General features: G+C 40.0%; 1 protein-coding gene across 4 annotated transcripts in view; it reads right to left on the reverse strand.

Moving 5' to 3' along the window:
- Positions 1-17,085, reverse strand: part of CDIN1 (CDAN1 interacting nuclease 1) — a 162,556-nt gene that overhangs the window by 144,187 nt on the left and 1,284 nt on the right. The window lies entirely within an intron of this gene.

Genomic DNA, 17,085 nt, shown 5'->3' on the forward strand with positions numbered 1-17,085 from the left:
ACTGATAAAGGAACATTTTATTAAAATAATGATTTCTGCAAGTAGCAAATGCCAAATTCCTGAAACTTCATTTTATTTGATGTTGATTTGCTAGAAAACTCTCAACATCTCAAATAGATCATGACCTGATTTAGCATTTAGGGGAGGAGGTATAGCTCAGTGAAATAAAATTTCCTTTGCAGCCAGAAGGTTCCAGCTCCAATCCCCAGCACTGCCAGTTAAAAGAATCTAGTAGTAGGTGATATGAAAAACTTCTGTCTGAAACCCTGGAGAACTGCTGCCAGTTAGATTTAAAATTAATGATAGACCAATGGTGTGACTAACTATAAGGCAGATTCATGTATTCAATATGTTGATTTTTACCTATATTTAGTACACAAAATATAAAATGTTCCTAATGTTAATTTTATATCCCGTTAAATTGCTGAACTGAACTAGTCAGTCGGGGACTTGGGGGTCCAAGTGTGATTTAGATGTTATATTCACACAAATCCAAAGCATTATGCAAACATTAAATTTTACCTTCATTATTCCAGTAAAAGAATAGATAATATAGCATTTATTTTCCTAATTTAAACAATAGAATTGAGAACTGTGGCCTGATAATAGGCCCCCTATTTGGGTGGGAAAATGGCTTAGAATTTTTTTTTTAAAAAAAAGAAGTGACAGCCCTTCAAATACATACTTACTTATTTGATTTCTAGGCCATCCTCATCTATCAACAGGCTCAGGGTAGCTCACAATATTTGTAATGCCTTTGTTGTTATACAGCAAAACCACATTAGCTTCTCTCTTTTTTTGCTGCATTACACTGACTGCTCCTATTTAGCTTACAGTCCACACATACCTCAAGACAGTGGTGGGATCCAAAAATTTTAGTAACAGGTTCCCATGGTGGTGGGATTCAAACAGTGGCGTAGCGCCAATGGGGCTGGGCGGGGCACAACGGGGGCATGGCCGGGCATTCCGGGGGCGGGGCATTAATAATTTATCTGTTACTGTAAAAAACTCTTAGTGTAAAAAAAAGTTCCTAATTTCCAGCTGGTATCTTTCTGTCCATAATTTAAACTCATTATAGCAAGTCCTATCGTCTACTGGCAACAGAAACAACTACTTCTCCTCTAATTGACTGCCTGTCAAATACTTAATACTTTCAAATACTTAATTTTGTTTCTAGAAATCAAAAGAAGGATACTTTCCTTAAACAGGGAACTTTACCATATTTCTAAAACATGTTTTTAAAACAGCCCAACAGGGAGAATTATCCCGTTTTCTAGCTTCGCTAACCAGCCACATAGGAAACAACAGGACTTTATGCCAACTGTGAACTCATGAATGGTCACTACAGTTTAGTGGAGATTCACCATCACCACTGTTTGTTGACTATATTCTGAAGGGCTAATACATTCAATACTCAAAATAATTTGCACTTTAGATTAAGACACAAATTCATTAAAACATGGATCCGATGGACCATTCCTACTGCATAGGCATATTCAAGAGCTAGATATCAAGACTACTGCCAGGATACACAGGTCATGACTTTTTAAAAAATTGAGTAAGTATTAGTAGTTAGTACCTTTAACCTTTCACTTATACAAAATGCTTTGTAATCCTTTAGCCCCATGAATACCTAAAATCAGTCATTAACACTTGGACTAGTCACAGTTTTCAGCCCCACCCACCTCACAGGGTGTTTGTTGTGAGGGGGGAAGAGCAAGGAGATTGTAAGCCCCTTTGAGTCTCCTGCAGGAGAGAAAGGGGGGATATAAATCCAAACTCTTCTTCTTCTTCTGTTTAAAGTAAAAAATAAACCAGAACATCATCCATTGTGAACTAGAATTAACAATCCATACTGTATATTCTGCAAATATTTCACATTAATTAATCCAGGATTAGAGACACAGATTAGCATAACATTCTCACATACAGGAATGCAGAGCTTTTAAGTGGCCAAGCATCATGGTAAATCACAATTTAGCATAGTGCCAAAATAAATAGCCTACCAAGCAAGTAAAGAGTCCCCTGGACTCAACAGTAGTTGAAGGGTCCCTCTTCATACTAGCCGGCAAGCTCCGGACTACGAGAAAGAAGAAGAGAGGGGGAGGCGAGGGCGTGGAGATGGAAAAGCAGACCCAATTAGTAACCCCCTCTCGGCACACACAAATAATTAGTAACCCACTCTCGGGAACTGGTGAGAACTTGCTGGATCCCACCTCTGCCTCAAGAACTTATTCACACACACACTCTGCTACCCAGAAGTGTGTCTCCCATTCAGAATGCCTGGTTTTCATGTTTGTTATGCCGATGTAGAACTCTGCATTTATCCTTGTTGAATTGCATTTTGTTCATACCTGCTCATTTTTCCAATGTGTTCAGATCTCATTGTCTTCTTTCTATCTCTATCTTCCTGGGTATTTGCTACTCCTTCCAATTTGGGATTGTCTGCAAATTTAATGAGTAGTTCCTCTACTCCCTCATTTAGATCATTTATTTTAAAAAACTGAAAAATACTAGGGCCAGAACTGAGCCCTGTGACAACTCTAAACACCTCCCCTCCAATCAGATGAAATGTCACTGACAACTACTCTTTGACCTAACTATCCTATAGTCTTATCTGCAGTGCTCCAGTTTACCTATCAGAACATCATGGGGAACCCTGTCAAAAGCTTCACTGAATCCCTGGTAAATGACGTAGATGGTGTTTCCACAATCCAGTAAGTCCACCACTCAATCAAAGAAGGAAATGAGGAACTCTGAACTTTGGCTTCTCTAATGGCTGACCTACGATGTCTACCAACTTTTCTTTGTTGAACACATCTTTTTTTTCTTTCTTACTTCATTATGGAGTTCTCTGTTCATCCACACTGGCTTCTTGGATCCCCTACCATGTTTCCATCTTGTTGGAATAGAAATGGTTTGTGCTTGCAAGTGCTCTGGTTTTAGGAGAGACCACCTTTCAATTGCTCCTTTTTCTTCCAGCATTATTGCCTTTGGAATAACTCTCATAATGTCTGAGTTCATTAAATGCTTCCTTACTAAAATCTAGTTTAGGCACGTGGCTACAAACTTCCTTGGTCCCCCACAGCAAAATAAATTCTAGGAGAACATGATCCCTTCCCCACAACCTTCACTCCATCTACCAATTGCTGTCTGGTGGTTAATATTAAGTCAAGTTTGGCTGAGCCCCTCATATCTTCCTCCACTATTTGAAAAAGGAAATTGCCAGCCACGCAGATCAGGAAGTTGTGTGACTCTGTATTCTTAGCTGAGTTTTTCTTCCAGCATACATTAAGGAAACTGAAGTCATCCATAACTACAAGGTCATGTTGCTTGGATAAACTTGCTTCTCAAAGATGGCAGCATCCATCTCCTCACCCTGATCAGGCGGTCTGTAGTAGACTTCAACCACAATACTATTTGTTTTTCCTTCCCTTGTACTTCCCAGATACTTTCTACTGGGCTGTCACCCTCCTCTTCAAGTACTGCCTGACAAGCAATTCCTCTCCTAACATACAGTGCTCCTTGGCCTTCTTTTCAAACCTGTCAGTTTTCTTGAACAACTCATATCCACCCACTACTACATGGGTCCCCAACATGGTGCCTGTGGGCACTATGGTGACTGCCTGCACTTTTTCTGGCACCCGTCAAGTGTTTTTAATAAGCAAGTGGAGTCAGATAGGGATTTTACCCAGCAAGGCTTCCGATTAGCTGTGCAGTTTTTTAAAACAACAACAACAACACAACAACACAACAACAACAACAACTGCTTTGGCAACAGCTGCCACCATGGCACAAGGATCAATACTGTGTTACTGAAGTTAAACTGTGACAATCACTTTGTGACGGGCTCCACCTCCTGCAACAACCATTTTGTGGCAGCCATTTTATTACTGTATCCATCACGCAATGCCAGAATTCCAAATATGCCCACAGGATCAAAAAGATTGAGGATCCTTACATTATTACATTCCAGTCATGAGAAGTATCCCATCAAATCTCCATAATGCCTACTAAATAAATCCCTTCTCTCTGCTCAAGCTCTTTCTTCTTATTGTGCAAGCTTTGGGCATTAGTTCATAGGCACCTCAAGCCCTGCAGCTTTGGCTCCATTTGATCTGGCACTCCCAGGTGGGCCTCACTGGTACCCCAATGCAGTCAGTGGTTCATCTCCATTATCTTCTGTTCCTGTTGCATTCCTCTTCCTCTGATTGGAAGGACTGAAGAGAACACCAACTGTGCCCTGATGTCCTTCAGCTTTCACCCAAGAACTTTACAGTCAGCCTTAATGCTTGTGATAGTTCATTCCCATGTGGACCATCACAAATGAGTAGGTCTAATTAGTATTGACAACTGGTTTAGGCTTGAGAAAAACAAATTCAGTAAAATTCAGATTCAGGTTTTTCAGGCTTCCAAATTAACAGGAAACCTGAAAAATCCAAATATCTGATTTGGCAAACCCGAAAATATTTGGGTTTGCTGAAAAAAAACTATGGGGAATGTTATGGGTGTTTTTGCCATTTTCCACCTGTAGGGGGTATATTTTTCAAGATAGCAGCACCAAGCTATCAAAGTGGCTTCAGGAGACTCTCCTGTTATGACCACACAAGTGTGGTGAAGTTCGGTTCAGGCGGTCCAATTTTATGGGCCCTGCAAGGGTGTTCCTCCATCTCCCATTTTTTCCAGTGGTTTATAATGGAAGATTACCCATAGCACTGGCCTTCCGCAACCAAACTCCATCAAACTTGGGTGCTATTATCAGGACAATTTCCCAAAGTCATGATAATTTCCCAAAGTGCTATTATCAGGATAATTTCCCAAAGTTATCGGGATAATTTCCCTGCAGGTTTGGTGCCTCAATCTTAAAAATGCACCCCCTACAGACACCCCCAGAAATTCCTCATTGGCTACAATGGAGCCAAGTCAAGATCAAAGAATCTGGCAGGCTTCAGCAACTATCTATGGTGGGAAAATTTCATGTGTGGGAAAAAATGATTACTCCCCCTGACCCCGGTAGTATCACATGGGGTTTGCTGTTCTGCTTCAATTGCACTGTGCTGCAGATTCTATTGGGGCGCCTCTTGTGGGAGTCTTGCTTTGGGTAGGTTCACCAAATTTGCTGCAGGGCTGCTGGTGACTCTCCTCACAGGGACCAACCAACTTTGCTGAATTTAGGGTGGGAGGGGACCCAATTCCTTCTCCCCCTCCCCTTCTTATGTGTCCATAGCATTATACTGTTTGGGCCAGCCAAGCACCCAAAATCCAGAAGTTTGAAATATCCCAGGGAATAAAAGCTTTCCCTGATTGGCCAGGGAGCAGTTTTGGCAGTTTGCTCAAACCTTCTCTGATTGGTCACTGTCAGCTCCTCCCCAGCCCCTGTTGTTAAAGGTACAAACTCTGCAAGGACCTAGCTAGCTAGCTCTCTGCAGAAATGCATGGCAATCATTGGATGGGAGAGAAGATCTCCCATTTGTTGCCCTGGAAACCAACACATGGGGCATACAAAGTGCAGCAGACACCAGAGAAGGAGATAAGAAGACTTCAGCAAGCTTCAGCAACATTCCTGGATTTCAAGCAGCCTACCAGACCCCAACAGAAAGCCTAACAGACAACAAACAAAGTTAAGTAAGGTGGAAAGGGAAATTCTCAGGGAGGATTCTGCAGTTTGAAAAAAAAATCAAGCTGGTTTAAAGGGACTCCAAGTGGCTAGCGACCATAGAAGAGTCCCTTTAAAGTTTAAATGGCCGAAACCCAACAAACTGAATAGGTTTTGTTGTGGCTTGTATTCGGGGTCAAATCAAACCCAAAAAAACACAGAATTGGGCCCTTCTCTGGTTTTTGCTGATCCGGCTTTACCAAATCAACAAGCCTATGCCAAACCATGAATAGGCGATTTGGCCCATGGTACCTGAAATGGTACGTACCCACTCTTCTGTAGCAATTCAGGAGGTTGAGTAGCTACAAAGATAACATGATTGTTGTTAATTGTGTTTTTACATCCCATGCTTCTACATTTTAAATCACTAAACTATTAACAACTGGCACTAAATAGCAAACCTTACAAGACATTCGTAAACAGAGTTATAATCTGTTTAGAAAGGTATGCTACTACATAGGATTTTGCTGTGCTACTATTAATGTAGGGAAGAAATTGTGTTTTTTCAAGCTTTTGTTCCAATACAGGCCTCTTGCAGAATCCCATGTATAAAAAGAAAAAGTAGGAATAGGGAAAACAACAACAAAAAACTAAACCGGCTTAATGTCAAATTTAACTTTATTAATACTTTCTTGTTTAACAAAGGTCATTTTAAGTCATTCAGTGAATGGACCCTTAAAGAAATAAACAATTACCCAAAAAGAAAACCACTGTCAAACATAAGCGCATATATAACTCTCATTTTATTTAGTGATGTAATAAGCTTGGGGACATATATCAGGACCAAGAGAGTCATGGTCATTAATTTAGGCTATAAATCATAGGCCTTGCCAACAATGACAGCAAACAGATGCTAACAAGGAAATGTATTATTTAATATTGCCATGTATTTTAAAAATGGAAGTGTGTTTAAGGCATGTCTTAATTTTTATAATAATATGCATTTAGTACATTACTGTTTTGGCCCATGTAAGAATCAAATTTATAGGCCCATTCTGCAAATGCATGCTGATTTTGTGAGCATGGAGAGTATTCCATACATTTTTTCTAAGAAGGAAACCTTTAAAAACTATATACTTGTTATGATGTCTAATTTATTACCTTGACTCTTACAATAAATATTGCCAGCACTGTGACTTATTGAGGAAAATGTACGCACTTTTAAAAGTAATATTTTCCAGAAAAGGGATTGAACAACTCAATTTGGGGTGGAATATTTAAGCATTTTAAATGCCTATATTTTAGAAATTAACTTCCCTTATTGATTAAGCATCTTAAAGTGACAGGTATACAGAAGATTTATAGTACAATGAATTCAGTCCAAGCAACCGCTTTGCAGTTATTTCATGCCTGCTTCTTCTCATTGGTCTTAAAACGAATGTATTGAAATTCCCATTGATTTCAATAGGATCCACTTATATGAAAGTGTGTTTAAGATCACAGGGTAAAGCCTAATTCCTCTTGCTGATATTCTTGCAAAGAACTTTCCTAATGAAAGTTAAATATATCTATACTGACCTGTCACCATCTCCAATATTAGAAAATAAAAGATTGGACCACTCAGTTTAAATGCAGTTGCATATTTTAAAACTGAAACAGAAGAAGCATATCAAGCTCTCTCAATTTTTCCACAAATCTCTTTATATCTGCCACCAGGTATCACTTACCTGAAGTGACATAGAACTAACCTAGTAAGGACAGTATATTGTATTATGGAACACACATTAACAAGGTGATCCAACAGACAGCATGTTTTTGTTTATATGTGCTTTTATTTAGCTTTACCTTGAATGTTCCAGTTCAATTGAAAGTGCTATAGTCAATGTTCTAAAACACTTGAGGAAGCAGTGATCAGTGTAGGGAAACGAAATTTTCTTCATTAAATCTACTGAAGCAGATATTAAAAATGCATTTAATATACTGGAGATGGTTGGTGGGCATCAGAGAGTGTGACAAACCAGTTACTGATGAGCTGCCGTCAGACGGCCTTCTCAGCAGGAATCTGTGTCTAAGGCTGCTGAAGGACAGCAATATCTTCCCTTGTGTGTAAGCTCTATTCATCTCCCAAGTATTTACTAAATCACAGCCCTCTGCACACAAACCCAGTGTTTCAGCGCATGCTAACAAATGATGGATGGTCCAGTCAATTCGTTATGTCCTGAAAGCGTGATTTCCTGCCATTTCAATCATCAAACCTCTAGAGCTTTCAGAGTTGATCAGTCCAGGAGAATATATTTTGCAGGCTCTATTAAAGGAGTAGAGGCTCTTTCCATTAAAGTCTCTAACTTTTTCCCTTGGCTAAAGAAAGAAAGAAGGAAGGAAGGGAAAAGAGCTTGATTTTCTATGTAAAGAAGTCAGTGTTCCATTTAATATCAGTGTTTGCTAAAATAGGAACATCTGAGCCAACTTTGAACATAGATTCAGTTAAGAAAACACCAACAGGACTTATTTTGGTATGTTGAATCTTTTGATAATGTTTACTCAAACAAACATAAAATCCTTATTGTCCAACCAAGATCTTGCATTTTTAAACATCACATGAATCACTTCATAAGCAAATATTTAACAAATGTTATTTGTTTTATTATTAAAATATATTTCTATATTATTCATACCTAAGTACAGCACTTTTTTTCTGTGAACTGCCTATTAATTACTAAAAGTAAGTTTTCTAAAACAAAATAAACCTTCCAGAAGAATGTATGTACTCCATTACATCACATGTGTTGTATTTTTTTCCTTATTTATACTGGCAACTAAAAAACCCTCATGCACACAAGGCACATATGTTTTGCCATTGTTTCCCATCATTATGAGATTTGCCTAATTCTGTTTTGTTTTGAGTCTTGCAGATGTACATTTTGTTACACAAGCAGATTAACCCATTCCAGCTATAAATGGTAAACCATCAGACAGTGCCCAGGCATCTAACATTTCTACTTCTTTGCTTACTAGGTAGGTCCTAGTCAGACCTAGTAAAAACCCTCCCTAGTCTGCCCTGCCCTGCCATTCACCTCAACCTTGACCTAGAGATTAAACTCACTTTTATTGCACACAAAGGTCATCTGTATTAGGTCAACATTCAAAGTCCCTTGTCAACTAAGGCTGATATATTCCAACCTTTCTTACTCTAATGCATCAAATTTTTCATGGTGAGGTCATATGCAGCAGACAGTGTATTCAGCAATTTATTGTGCCATTGTAATTTAGTATAGAATATGATTGTCCAAAAAGCTGTCACATGAATAAAATTTTTGCCATGATCTGCTGAATCCCATAACCCTGCAAAGGTAACCTATCTGCTCCTGCATGGAAACACCATAAATACTAAAGCCTGAACACTAATGCAAAATTACAACTTTTACAATGAATTCCATCCAATGATAACAGGAGTGCCCACTTCATCTTGTCCTTATGAGATAGTATTTCTACTTTTGGATCAGAGGAAAAGGAAAGGATAATTAGGTTATCAGCATATCAACACAACAATCCAAACAGTAGTCTGAAGATGGAAATAAAAACAAACAAAAAACTACCCAAGTGAAGATTATCCAGTCCGGTGAAATATTCCGGATTACAGAGATTCTACAATGCTAACCCATGCATGTTTATTCAGATGGGATCTCTATCAAGTTATATGGGTCTTACTCCCAAGTAAGGATTGCAGCCCAGGGCATTTATAGGCCTCATGTAGTGGTGAAAACAGTCTAAGTTCACACATCCATAATCATAGTTCTTTCTGCTTGTAACCAGTATAACACCATTTCTATCCTCACCAATACAATTCCTAGATACAAGTTCAAATGATGCTACCTTAAATACTTCTTAATTCTGTCAAAGGAGGTCTCTGCAATACAATCTCTATGTAAGTCAAAGGCCTCTCTTTGCTTACCATGCAAGGACAGACTTACCCATAACTCAAGTTTTGGGGGGCAGATGGTATGAGTGTAAAGAAAGGCCCCATAAAAAAGTGAAGGACAAGTCCAAGGTCTCCTAAAAACATCTGGGATTTGTGGATATGGATGTGTATGGACCATGACAGATGTTTACTGAAGCAGCTTCCCCTGCAGTTTATTTGAAATGGTTCTAAATCTAGCACCTCAACGTATGCGGATAGAATGCAGCTGTGATGGATACAAGTGTTTCTCAGACTTAAGAGAATTATTTAAACATTTTGGATGAAACCATAGAAAATAAACTGGTATTACAACATATCTTTTGGGCAGGATATAGGAATTTTATTGTTGAAGTAATGTTAAATTTTAAAATGCTGGTCTAAGGCTACGAATTATGGTTACTTACTTACACACAACACACCTTTTAGCATATGCTGTAGTAATTTACTATTTCAAGCTGCCCTTGATTAAGATCTTGTTCCATGGCTACAGTCCATTTGTCTGCTTAGTTCAATGTAGCTTAAAGAACAAGTTACATTTTAGTTATTAGCTTTTCCTATAACTGTTATTGGTAAAACAAAGTAAATATAGCTTTCATAAATGATGGAATTCAGAATAAGGGCTGCTAAGTAGAGCAGCACCTTTTTGAAATAGCTAGTCCTGTGCTTGCTAAAGTGGGCGTGTATAATTATAATGATTCCAACTGATAAAGTGCCATTAAGTGATGTCTGCTATCTTTATAAGATGCACTAGCAACTTCATACAAAGCAATGGCTAGATTAAGCTGGGAAATATATTACAAATCCTGGAGTAAAGAAATGTTAATAGTATAATGAGCCAAGGTTTTCTGGTGGGAACCTAGTAACATAAGAGAACAACATATCTGAAATTTTTTTAGAACATATCTCATATAGTAGATAGAGCACTGGAATGGGAAAGCCATGAAACGCCCCAGGTGACCTCAGTGAAACGTTCCCAACATACAGGTCTCCCAACATACAAGTTTGTTGTGGGGATAAAGCATAATAATATACACATGATGCCCTTAGTTGCTTGGAAAAAGAAGACTCAAACATGATAAATAAGGATATTCAATCAATCACATACATCACAATGAAACGCTCATAGGAAAAAATAGTCTGCAATAGACATTCCTGTCCTAATGTTATTGGAATTGACAAAAACTAGTCAAGGAGAATAAGAGGGTTCTCAAAACACAAGAACGGATGGTGCAATATCCAAAAAATGACAGTAATTAAAGTAGTTTCCTGATAAAACTGGTCAATTATATGAGCTGGTAGACAAAGCACTAACATCAGAATACGGGGGATGGTAAGAGTGAATGATTTACCCAAATGCAAGGTGAGGTTTTTCCCCAGGTAAATCATTAAAAAAGGGGGTATATCTTAAATTTATATATATGTTACAGTTATGTTAAATAATTGGTATATGTGTGTTGATAACATAGGTGTTGTAAGTTTCAGATTGTCTTCATTTTGTATAAATATGGTGTGAAGGTAAAGGTCTTAAGATTATGAAATAGAGGTAGGCTGATGACCAGTGTGGTCTCTACCCCAAACTTCCCACAGAGGGTAACAGGAAAAGAACAGTAACTTTTCACCCCCTGCCCAGGGATAGGGGAATGAGGTTGTTCAGAAAAAAGGATACCAACTACTTAGAGGTGTTACACAGTCCTGCTGACCCATTCATTTATAAGGTTAAAGTTGAATATTTAGGAACTCAGAAAGCAGCTAACAGGCAAGTTTTCTCTAGAAAATGGATTCTAAGACAGCAGCATCCTGTCTTCTTTCAGCCCACTCCTCTTAAGGCATGGGTGTCCAACTTTTGACCATCCAGATGTTTATAGACTAAGATTCCCATAAACTCTGTCAATTGGTCATGGTGACAGGTGCTGATGGAAATTGTAGCCAATGAACATCTGGAGAGGTATAGGTTGGAGACCCCTGTCTTAAGGCATCCCCACCCCTTCACTATTTTTGCCTGTCCTCACTCAAAAGGCAGATGCTAAAACTTCTGAAGCTTTCTGAGGCAGAATCTCTCTAACCTATCACTCTTGAGATGCAACCCTGATCTTACAAAAAAACCTGAGTCTCTCCTTTTTTCACTCACCCACCCTTTCCAATTGTCTTCTCCAGCCCTTCTATGGGTCCTGATTCTGTGGATCCTGATCATAAAGAACAGAGTGGGGCCAGTAAAACACCATTGTGAGGGAGAACTTCGCACAGCTGCCACTGCTGGAGCACAGCTGCAGCGGCGTTTCCCCCTCACAACAGCATTTTCCTGACTCACTATTTGTACATTGAGCAACAGTTTAAATATTGGCATCAGTTTCAATTCAACAGAAGCTATAGATAGAAAAAAAGTTCTGCCAATGCTGAGCTGTCCCAAGAAGTTTCAAGATTAATTTAATTTAAAGGGCTTCAGGAGCTTTCAATGCACAGTTGGTGGTTTCAGACCATTTCCTAATGGACAGCTGCATCTATCATAAAATTATGAAGCTTTCTAAGATTATTGGCATACAGATAAAATATTTTCATTTTACAGTCCAGGAATACTGGCAATGAAATATCCTTAAGATAGAACTTGTGGAGGACTCTCCAGAGGAGTTGGCCAGGCTGGGTGTGAGAAGGTGAGATGGTCAATCTGAAAGAACTGACCCCTCCAGGTTTCTTGGTCCTCCATCAGTCCTGGACAAAGGGCCAGGGTGATGGTGGGAAAAGTGGCGATGCTCATTCAGGCTATCTTCTTCAGGGCAATCCCTGTCCCAATGATCACCTGTATTGACTGTGTGGCCCTGATGTGAGTTGCTATGGAGAGTTAGACTGTTTCACTGGTGTACCAGTCAGCTACCACACCAGCAGACAGTCTGTTGAACCTGTTAGGGTCATGCTGGACTGGGGGACTTCAACATCCATGTGGACTCGGCCTCTTTGTTTCAGGAAATGGACCTGGCAATTTCTATGGCAGTGTTGGAACTCTAGTTGGTTACTGCAGGTCCCACACACCAAACAGAACACATGCTGGATTTGTTCTTTGAAATGGGGGTGGATGTGAATCTGATTTCCTTAGATCAGCGGTAGGGAACCTGCGGCTCTCCAGATGTTCAGGAACTACAATTCCCATCAGCCTCTGTCAGCATGGGCAATTGGCCATGCTGGTGAGGAAACTGATAGGGCTGGATTCCTGAACACTGGGAAAACGCAGGTTCAAAGTCAACTGATGGTGTGATCATTTTGTCCTGAAGGCCACCTGGGCATTAATACCTCTCTCTGCTGATTTATGTTTGCCAGCAGAGAATAATGGATCCTATCAGCTTCCAGAATGCTCTGTGGGATCTGATGGCCCTGCCAATTTCCTCAAAGAGCTAGTGGAAGATTGGCATGTCTGGTTCTCCAAAGCTATCAATGAAATTGCTCTCTGACATCCTCTTTGTTCTTGAGTCAATGAGCTCCTTGGTATTCTGAGGAGTTATGGCAAATGAAACCAGAACAAAGCTGACTAGAGTGAGTTTGGCAGCGAACTCATGGCAAAACTGCAAGAACATCTTATAGGACGTTTATGAAATCCTATTAGATGGCAGCTAAAGCAGCAAAGAGACAATGCTATGATGCCTTCATTGCATCCACTAGCTCAGTGGTTCTCAACCTTCCTCATGCCACGACCTTTAATACAGTTCCTCATGTTGTGGTGATCCCCAAACCTGACATTTATCCATTTTGCAGATGGAGAACACTGATGCAGAGAGTCTTAGGTGACCCCTGTGAAAGGGTCGTTCAACCCCCAAAGGGGTCCCAACCCCCAGGTTGAGAACCACTGCACTAGCTCCTGCTTGGCACAAATGTTTAGGGTAGTTCAGTCTCTTACATTTCTCCCTGAAGAGCCAAAAAAACTTAGTGATTTGGAGACTAGCTGTGCGGCTTTTGTGAGTTTTTTGTGGACAAAGTGTTGTCACTCAGATATGACCTCTGGGCACATTTAGATACAATGGAAGAACCAGAGGTTCCTTGGCTATCTTCAGGTCCTGTACTCAACTGTTTCAGTCTGTTCTCCCAGGCTGATGTATACAGGATACTTGCACTTGTGAAGCCTACCACTTGTTCTCTTGATTCATGCATATCATGGCTGGTCAAGGCTAGTGGTGATGTGGTGTGGCACTTCCTGCAGGAAATAGTCAACCTTTCATTCAAACTGGGGGTTTCCCAGGGTGGCTGAAAGAGGCAGTGGTAAAACCACACCTTAAAAACCCATCTCTAGACCCTTTGGATCCAGCCAACTACTGCCCAGTCTTGAATTTATAGTTTCTGGCAAGATAGTTAAGAGGGCGGTTGCAGAACAGATACTAGTATTTCTGGATGAAAGCTTGGCTCTGTTCCCATTCATATCCTGCTTTTGACTGGTCATGGGAGGAGACCGGGCTGGCTACCCTCATGGATGAGCTCTGACTACAGCTGGACTGAGGTGGGTCAGCATTGCTGTTGCTTTTAGTTCTTACAGCAGCTTTTGACATGGTTGATTATGATCTTTTGACCCACTGCCTCACTGACTCTGGGATCTGAGCTGCAGTCTTACAGTGGCTACCCTAATTTGTCCAGGGCTGGAAACAGCAGGTGGCAATCAGGGAGGAGGTGTCCCAGAAGTTCTCCCTTTCTTCTGGGATCCTGCAGGGGTCAATTCTCTCACTAACATGCAACTCCTGGCCCAGCTGGTTCAGAGTTTGGGGCTGGGTTGCCATCAATATACTGAAGACAACCAGCTCTATCTGTTGATGGAGGGCTGGCCAGCTGCTGCCCCTGATATTCTGGCCAGGTGTCTGGAGATGGGGTGGAATGGTTAAAAATAGCAGAATCCATTAAAGATAGAGGTTCTGTGGCTGAGTCAAAGTGGGTCGGAAAGGAATTTCAAGCTGCCGGATCTAGACAGGGTGGCACTGGCACCTGCCTCTTCCATGAAACACCTGGGTGTGTTCCTGGACTTCTCTCTTTCGATGGAGGCCCAGGTTGCACATATGGCCAAGGTGACCTTTTCCCACCTATGCCAAGTCAGGCAACTGTCCCCCTATCTATCCTGCTCAGATTTAGCTATAGTGATCCATGCAACGGTCACCTCCAGACTGGACTACTGTAACTCAGTCTTTACTGACCTATTTTTGAAACTGCTCTGAAAACTGCAACTGGTTCAAAATGCAGAAGTAATGGTCCATTCAGGGAGCCCAATAAGAGCACACATTGACCTGTGCTTCACCAGTTGCCCTTGTTATCAGCTAAATTCTAGATTGTTTGGGGTATCGATATTCTAACATTGAACACTCACAGCTATGCAATGCAATCCTAAGCATTACTTGTAAATCCCAATGAGCTTAGTGTAATGTACTCCCTAATAAGTATAATTAGTACTGCAGCCCCCCTGTATTGAATGGCCCAAGTTAGCCTGCTCTTGTCAGATCTCAGAAGCTAACCTGGATAGGGGACCACTGAGGAATACTAGGCAGAAGAAGGCAATGGAAACCTTGGGGATTTCCGCAGGGCCTGTAAGACCGAGTTGTTCCACCGGGCTTTTAGAGAAACCAGCCGCTGAGTGCCCCCTTCCTTCCCCTAGGTTGGAATCCCAATGCCAACGGGATCCATTATTAAGATCTATGGTTCCCTTATACCACCGGGACCATTACCCCCTCTTGTTAAAGGGATTAGGTCTAGATAGGACGCCATCTTGATATATTATAATTGCTGTTTTATTATAACTTATGGATGTTTATGATGTTTTATGTGATTTTATGATGGCCACTTTTGCTTAAAATTGCCGAGGATTGGTATAATAAATCAAATAAATATATAATAATAATAATAATAATAATAATAATAATAATAATAATAATAATAATAGTCTCTTTCCTTGCAAACCCTACCAGGTTGTCATAAGTCACCTCTGAGTTGATGGTACTTTATGCATACAAACACACAACTAACTTGTCATATAAAATTGCAATATTTTACATATTTATGGAATTTAAAAATTATAAATGCCTTCATTTTATACAAGCAAAATTGCAAATATATCCAGTACTTGAGAGAAAAGCGCACCTTACAATATCTTTAAAAATTATCAAGGCTGACTATATACCTCAGTACAACTATGGAAGGGGCATATAAAATTTATAAGCAGGAACCCATAAGAAACTTGAGGGGGACATTCCCTTCTCCCCTACCTGTCATTCATGTCCCTCTCTTTCCCGCAACCCCTCCTTTGTCACTCTTCCTCTCTCTATCCCTGCAAGACTTGTTGGTGAGGGGCGGAACACTACCTCACACTCTCCCTGCCACTGTGACTGCTCTGGCTATTCAGCTATATGGCCCCCACTGCCACTCTACTCATGTATCTAGCTGCCCAGTCATCTATTTCACACTGCATTGGCAGTAAAAGGTGGACACTGAGAGAATTAGATATGGTGTCAATAACCAACAGGGCATAAAACCAATTTGCATATACCCAACTACTATCCAGGGTTCACAATCTACAACCAAGTCATTCAATATAATTGCAATTGCTGTAATTCTTTGGACAGACCCCAAAGGTATTCTTAAAACTATAATGCTTATCTGGGGAATGAAGATGTGGATCAGTAAACCTTAAGGGGAATTCAGCAATCACCAGGATTTACAAAACACGCCAAGCAATGAAAGTAGTTTCCCTCCAAAATCATCTTATAAATCTACTGCCCACTCTGAAAGATTATTCTTCCTTTCATATGCCTTTAATAGAAGACCCATCTTTGCTTAGAGAAAGCCTCCACAAAGTGAAACAGAAACAATAGGCCATCTAACATAGATATAAACCAATGAAACAAACCCTGGTACCAACTCTGCCCCCTATTTAACTAAAAATACCAGCATCAAACAAAATAATATCAACCATACCATTAAGACTGTGTTCAACATCAGACAATAATGCCCGTCTTCCTTTCACAAAGATCAAACAAACCATTCAACAAGCAAAAGAATAAATGGACACAAAATAAACATCAGAATAGTAACACATAAAGCTCTCTACCCCCATATCACTACAGTTCTTTGAATCACCTTATTAAAGGCAGAAAGAGAGGGAAGATCCTGCATCTTAAAGTTTAAAATCCTAGGCATTAAACTGCATTAGATTAAATTATGAGTGATATATATTTAAACAGAAATTTGTTTGAAGAACAGCAAATTTAGAAAATGGGTATTTTGCACACCTTGTGTTTACAGAAACAGTTTTAATTGATAATAGCTTAACAATCACTCTTTTTCCACTTTGCTGAATATTCTACAAATAGCAGAAAAACAAGTGGAAAGAAGGCAAGAAAAAAGCTTAGAAAGGAACTGCTCTGAAGTGTATATTCAGATCACTTCAGATGCAATCATTTGACTCCTTACACAAGGGTACATTTCCAATCTTTCTCTATAACTTTATGTGTGAAGTGAGGCTTCTAATCCCGACAGATGAATGAAAATACAGAACTGGAGAATAGCAGCTACTCTG

The sequence above is a fragment of the Sphaerodactylus townsendi genome, linkage group LG02 (assembly GCF_021028975.2).
Source record: "Sphaerodactylus townsendi isolate TG3544 linkage group LG02, MPM_Stown_v2.3, whole genome shotgun sequence".
In the NCBI taxonomy this organism is placed as follows: Eukaryota; Metazoa; Chordata; class Lepidosauria; order Squamata; family Sphaerodactylidae; genus Sphaerodactylus; species Sphaerodactylus townsendi.